This window comes from Ostrea edulis, chromosome 9 (assembly GCF_947568905.1).
Source record: "Ostrea edulis chromosome 9, xbOstEdul1.1, whole genome shotgun sequence".
NCBI lineage: Eukaryota > Metazoa > Mollusca > Bivalvia > Ostreida > Ostreidae > Ostrea > Ostrea edulis.
In genome coordinates, this window is record NC_079172.1 from 38570800 (window position 1) to 38578927 (window position 8128).

Consider the following 8128-nt stretch of genomic DNA (forward strand, 5'->3'; position numbering starts at 1 on the left):
TCTGTCATGTTAAACAAAGATTGAAAGATCAGTTTATTCAAGACCGGGTATCTAAATGTAACGAATCTTCTAGAGGCATAACTTACAGACTTTCTACAAATCTTACTTTTAAATGTCAAGAATATATATATTGTCAAATATTTCAATACATAAACAACGTATATTAACCAGGTTTAGAACCACAAATCATAAATTACCCATAGAAACGGGAAGGTGGCTAGATATAGATCGAAATAAAATAAAAATGTAATATATGCAGTTCTGATATTGGAGGTGAGATGCATTATATATATTCTTATTTATCCTATTTTAAATTATATTAGGCGACATTGTATACCAGAAATATTTCATACTAGACCTAATGTTATAAAATTTCATAATCTATTTGCAACCGAAAATGAAAAATTACTTTTAAAATTGTGTAAATACATACAATTGATTACCGAGAGAGTAAAACCTCCGGATTAAATGTATATATATATATATATATATATATATATAGTCTATTATTGTACTTATTTATTATCAAGATTGTGATATATATTTATGTGAATACTTTTTTTGAATGCTTGTTTAATATGTTCTGTATGTTATGTTAACAGCGAATGAGAAAAAAATAAAAATAAAATTTGAAACTTGATCTAACTAATGAACACTTATGTAGTGACATAACAACATATTTATGAAGGGACATGTTCACTTAATTTACGAAGTAACTTGACACTGCTGCGGTGAATAAACCCTTTTTATGAATGAAATGGCGAAGATAATGAACAACGATTAGTTTCCTAAATCATTCTTAAGATAAATCATGTAAGTAAATTAATTGTCATCAAGAATGCAGCTGAGTTGTGTTGAAAACAATGGGTTCGTCGACTCAACACAACTGCTGTTTGTTTCTTTGTTTATGTCCCGTCGAGAATTGTTCAATCATAATGAGATGTCACCAGTTGTCGGTGAAGTACCAATTTTTTTTTACCTAACTTCCGAACATTAGGCAATCGCTACCTATGTTTACCTATTAGGTTTGGCACGAGTGGGGCTCAAACTTGTGGCATCTGGTTACGAAGCGAACGTTCTACCACTGTGCTACCGCGACTGGTCCGATCAACTAATAACAAGAGGCCCATGGGCCTCATCGCTCACATGAGTAATCTAAGCCTTGCCGTTGTTCAGCTGTTGTGATTTTAAAAATATTTCATTCAATCTTTATTCCCATGAAAAAAAAAATTACCACATACTGTGGCCCAAATCCAATCCCAGAGGGTCACAACATAAGCATGATACAATGCCACAAGGTAAACAAATATGGTATGAAATTCTAGGTCGTTCCATAAGAAATCTATATCTAACATATAAAAGCCCCCCCCCCCCCCCCCCCCCCCCCCCAGTTAAGAGGATATTGCCTAGGTCAACTATTAAAAGTAATCAAAATCTGAGATCAGGGTCACAAGGTCAAAAACTTTGATACCGAAAGAAAGGTCTTATCACGAAGAATGCATACATGAAATATATATAAAAGATCACAGGCACTCGACGTTTTAAATATCGATAATAAAAAAATTGTCTTCCTGTAAACATAATATTCACGTGAAATATTATGTTTACAGGTAGACAATTTTTGTTTTAAAAACGTCGATCGAGTGCCTGTGTGAAAGATGTATCACTCGCCATCGTTTTAAAATTTAACTCAAACTCCAAGGGCAATGTAGGAAGGTCAAATATGGCATCAAACTGCATTTCTTGCCATAAGAAATATATATACTAAACATGAAAGCCCTTTACCTTCAATAGTTCACGAGATACGGTCTAGGTTAGATTTTCTTAAACGTAGGTCAAACTCAAAGGCCAAGGTCACATGGGCAAACAATTTTGATACCAAAAAAAAACCTTTATCACAAGGAAAACAATTATGAAATATGAGAGTCATATCTCTCATCATTCATAAATTAAAAAGAAAGTTTTGTAAGACAGGCAGATAGGACACAAACAATATGCCACCCTCACCCCTACAGTAGTACAGGCAGATAGGACACAAACAATATGCCACCCCCACCCCTACAGTAGTCGCGGGGACACAAAAAAAATCTTGAATTGATACAACTTAGGAACGTTTGCATTTTGATATGATTTAGTGTGACCCTGCTAATCTTGAAAAGAATCAATTTAATTGAAATTAGATCTTCCATCCGCTCTCCAGTTTTCGATACGTCGCTTCCACGCGACACTGGGGAGCGGATGGAAGATCTAATTTTAATTAGATTGGAAAAGAATTTGATAAAATCAATTTCCTATATATTCCAATATAAAACTTTGATGTCCTAATAATGCCCCACCGTAAAAATCACTACCGGAATGTGCTTGTCTGAAAGGTGAAGATTGCGAACAGTGATTAATCTCATAACTCCTATAAGCTATACAGATAGAGAGTTGGGCAAACACCGACCCCTGTATATACCAGAGGTTTGATAAGGTGCCTAGGAGGAGTAAGCATCCTCTGTCGACCGGTCACACAAGCCGTGAGCCCTATATCAATATAACTAATCATGGTCTTGCCGTTCTTGAGAATAATCTTATAAAAAATGTTTCCAATATATTTTCATATCAAAGCTTGATTCCCAACTGTGGCTCAATCCTACTCCCGGGGATGTCATCATTTGAACACTACCAGGGTATGATTCCTTATGTGATTGTTATTGAGATTGATCACTGTTCGTTATCTTCACGTTTTCAAATTAACATGCTTATTCATGGCCCTGTTGTTATTGAGAAAATCTTTCCTTAACATTTACATGTAAATTTTGATCCCCTATCGTGGCCTCACGCTAACCTGGGGACCACAAGTGGAACAAAAGGGCAATTAAGGATAACGAAAGTAAAGACCTACATAGAGGAAAACTATTTTCCGGAAAAAGTCACATTTTTATATCAAGTTATTTCTGAATTTTTTACATTTTCATTCTGCACTACCAAGGAATACTTGCATGTATATTATATTATAATGAGTAATCATGACTTCGCCCTTTAAAGATGTTTCCCTACATATTCTCATATGAAACTTTGATCCACAATTTTGACACCATCCTATCCCCGAGGGTTACGAAAATTTATGTAATTTTATTAATTTTACCTTATTAGAAATGATAGAAAATAGTACAAACGACTAAACAGGAGAAATATTTCAAGCCCTATAAAATCTGTAAAATCCCGGAGATTCCGGGGACTTCGACCCCTGGGCCCTCCTCAGGGCTTTGCCCTGGACCCACTGGGGGCCTCAAGGTGCCCCCAGACCCCTCTGCCCCATAAAGTGCCCCCCCCCCCGTAACTGCAATTCCTGGGTCTGTCCCTGCAATCGGCACTACCTGGTGATGTACGCGCGCGCACACACAAATGACCCAGCCGTCATTGAGAAAAAAGATTCCAATGTAAAATTTTGATCCCCTATTGTGGCACCATCCTTGTGAGAGGTACCTCCGGGGACCACAATCTGAACAAACGAATTTGTCCTAGCTGGCAATGCTTGTATAATGAAATGAATATTCATGACCCTGTTCTTCTTGAGAAGATTTTAAAAGATTTATCTTAGATATGTCATCATGAAAAGTGAAGATAACGAACAATGGTCAATCTAATAACTTCTATAAGGAATGCATAATAGAGAGTTGGGCTAACACGGAACCCTGGATATACCAGAGGTGGGATCAGTCACACTAGAGGAAGGATCAGGTGCCTAGGAGGAGTAAAATATTGATCCCTTATTGTGGTCCCACTCTACCCATGGGGCCATGATTTGAACAAAGTTGAATCTGCTCTATGTCTGGGAGCCACTTTTCTATCCCAGTGGTTCTTGAGAAGATGTTTTAAATGATCCCTTTTCTAGATTATCTCTCCTTTGGAGGGAGCTTGATCCTTCATTTCAACAATATTATCAGAATCCCCTTTATGCAAGAATGATTTGTGCCAAGTTTTAAATGGAAATTAGTCCAGTAGTTCTTGAAAAGAATTTTTAAAAATGCCACAATTTTTTTTACTAATTCTTAATTATCTACTCTTTAAAAGGAGCCTAGCACTTAAACAAACTTAAATTGTCTTTACTTAAGCATGCCATTGAGGCAAGTTTAGCTGAAATTCCTTTCCCCTACGAGTACTGATATTGGAATTTTAACGTAACGGAACATAATGAGCTGACCGGAGTTTGGTTCTACAGAAGAAGTCCTGTTTAAAATTTACGGACGGGCGGACAGACTTGAGTGATTGATAGAATCATTTCAACATTCATTATGTAGATGTATGTGAGACCGATTCTGATGAATTACGATGAATTAAAGTGTCTAAAATAATCAATTGTCAATCACATTCAGTGGCAGATTTAGAAACAAGAGGTTCATGGGCCACATCGCTCACATGAGTCACCTTGGCACATGTTTAAAGATTTTCTCTATATCTTGGTATGTATTAAAACTCTGATCCCCCGGGGATCATGATTTTAACCATTTTGAATCTGCGCTATGTCAGGAAGTTTTCATGTAGATTTGTACTTTCCTGGCCCAGTGGTTCTTGAGAAGAAGATTTTTAAAACATTTCCCCCTATATGTTTGTATGTAAAACATTGATCCCCCATTGTGGTCCCAACCTATCCCTCAGGGTCATGATTTTAACAAACTCGAACCTGCACTATGTTAAGAAGCTTTCATGTAAATGTAAACTTTTCTGGCGCAGTGGTTCTTGAGAAGACTTTCAAAGATGTTACATATTATATATTTGGATGTACTTACTCAATACCCTCGTGGGCCATGATTTTAACAAACTTGAATCTGCACTGTGTCAAGAGGCTTTCATGTAAATTTCAGCTCTTTTGACCCAGTTGTTCTTAAGATTTTTAAATGACCCCACACTATTTTTGTGATTATCTCCCCTTTGAAGGGGGCATGTCCCTTTGTTTGAACAAACTTGAATCCCCTTCACCCATAGATGTTTTGTGTCAAATTTAGTTGAAATTAGCCCAGTGCTTCTGTGGAAGACAATTTTTAAGAATTGCCAATGTATTTTCACTATTTCGCTATCATCTCCCCTTGAAAAGGGATGTGACCCTTAATTTGAACAAACTTGAATTTCCTTCACCAAAAGATGCTTTGTGTCAAGTTTTGTTGAAATTGGCCCACTGGTTCTGGAGAAGAAGAATGTTAAAAGTCGTTAATGGATTTTCACTATTGTCTCCCCTAGGAGAAGGATGTAGCCCTTCATTTGAACAAGCTGGAATTCCCTTTCCCCAAGGATGCTTTGTGCTAAGTTTGGTTGAAATTGACACAATGGTTCTGGAGAAGGAGAGTTTTAAAAATCGTTAATGTATTTTCACTATTTTGCTATTATCTCCCCTTGGAGAAGAGCATTGTCCATCATTTGAACAAACTTGAATTCCCTTCATCCAAGAATGCTTTGTGCCAAGAGTGGTTGGAATTGGCCGAGTGGTTCTGGAAAAGAAGATGAAAATGTGAAAAGTTTACAACGATATACGTCTGTACGTATTCGTGAGAGTCTTAAAAATTTTTTGGACTGTAGTTTTGTGTGTGTGTGTTTATTCGGTTTTTATTGGTTCATTGAAGCATTGCTCAACGACTTTTTCATAATGCTTTGTAATTGGACAAGATAAAGAGAAGAAAAAATCGAGAAAAATATGACTCTTAACACGAGTGGTGAAAGCGAAAACAAGATACGACTGAATTCAACTCAGTCAGCCATCACTATATCCCGTATACGAAACACGACAATCCCAGGGAATATGTCAATAAACCGTGACATGTAGGTGATCGTGAATAATTACTATGCTAGAAGTTTTAATGAGTGTAGTACTCTTTAATATCTACAGAGATAAGAAACTCGGATGTAAACTAACAATTCATGCTAATTTTTTTAAGTGCAAGGGCCATAATTTAATGAAAAATCAACGGACCAAGATGAAATTCGAAGTTGATTTGTAACTTGTTATGGGAAAGCAATGTATTAAATATCAAATCAATATCTGCAAGAACAGAGAGAAAAAAGTGCGGAAAACTGACATTTCAGGCTATTTTTCTAAGTCCAAGGGCCATAACTATGTGAAAAATCAGCGGACCGAGACGGAATTCGAACTTGATTTGTAACTTGTTATGGCAAAGCAATGTGCCAAATATCAAATAAATATCTGCAAGAACAGAGAAAAAAAGTGCGGAAAACTGAACTGACGGACGGACAGAGAGACGGACGGACAGACAGACGGAGCGCAAACCTAAAGTCCCCTTCGACTTTGTCGGTAGGGGATTAATAAGTAAGTTTGAAAGTTTTCTATTTCAAAATATTGTTGTATGCCTAGAGTCCACTTTTCATCCATATCAAATTTCTCTGGTGTAATATTATCATAAATAGATTAGAATTGGGATGGGCGACAGAAGCGAGAGGTACCACACATTTCGCTAACACATGTCCTTGTGTACCATCCCAGAGCTAGCACTATCACAGATTCCAACCTTGATTATAATATCAGGGACAACTGAGTATGTTAGAATCGTGATACTCTAGGCCTGTTATGCCATATACACTCCCCAGGAGCGATTGAATTCCTTCGTTTTATGAGAATCGTCTATACATCCATGGACTTTTTTCCCCATTAAGCATAGATACTCTGTTTACTGATGTCCCCTGACCTCCTTGACGTATATACAGGTATGGGGTGAGTGATGAAAACCCCACCTTAATGAAATGTAAAACCAATGCGAGTTGTGAGTTTGCCAGGTACAAATACTGGTCACTCTTTATTCATTAAACATAGAATCACGAACCACTTCTTAATACAATAAACAAAATACAATTTATAATAGAATATATTGTAAACATCTTTACAACACTTATTATGTTCAATATGATAAATCTGAATGTAATGCGCACGACTTACCTAAATGAAATATAAAACCAATGCGAGATGTGAGTTAGCCAGGCATAAATACCACTGACTAACTTTCCACAGAAGCGGGTTCTTTATACACAATCGCATCGCTGATCTGTTTTCAAAATTCCTTATTTGTAACGTCTCAGAAATATGCACCGTTGGCATAAATCTTTAATTTAGAATTAAATTAAATTTAATTATTTGATTTGAAACTTTCAATTCGGTCATTGCACATTCAAATTTATCTTACAGTTCTTGCACATCGTTACATTTTATTTGTAGATTATTGATGAAAGGTGAAGATAACGAACAGTGATCAATCTCATAACTCCTATAAACAATACAAAATAGATAGTTGGGCAAACATGGACCCCTGAACACACCAGAGGTGGGATCAGGTGCCTAGGAAGAGTAGGCATCCCCTGTCGACCGGTTACACCCGCCGTGTATTCCAACACTTGACCTCTTGACCTGGTCTAGCATTGGCTACCCCATGTTATTATCCATATTTGCCACTATAAAACACACTCCACCTATTGTACATAATTTATACATAGTTCACCTTAGGTCAAAATAATTTCATTGGATACTAACCGTGCTGGCAATTTCTTGAGAAGCTGACCGAAGCAGAAAATATTTATAACAGTGACTGATTATCTACCTTTGTTTAAACTAACACACATATAACTAATGTATAAATTTACAACTCAAAAATATTTCCCCTGTATGCCATGCACACATGTGCAGCAATATTGATTTTTTTTGTGATAGTAGAATTCCTCCTTAAAGGGACTGATTCACGATTTTCTTCCAAATTTTGTTCTTCACTTTAAATGATCAAAATCTACAGTCTACTATGCTTAGAAGGTTTCACTAAAAAATTGAGGTTATTCATCATGACAGAAGCTCATTATAGATAGTGTATCATTTGTTTTGAAAAAAAAAATTGAGGTGTGTTATTGTTTACGGGGTTTTCAAAATAAATGGATATTCATCCAAGTTTATCATATATCATATCTCAAGTATTCTTTAGGTAAAATGTGTCATTTAAAAGTTAAAATTTGTAATTGTACTATATGAAGATGCTTTAAATTACAAAATTAACGTTTCACTAGTTTGTTTGTTTACATAAAAAGACTAGAGCCTTTGTTTACATAACACAGAATCAAAGCTAAATATTGCTTTTATCCTTGCATTCAGACGGTC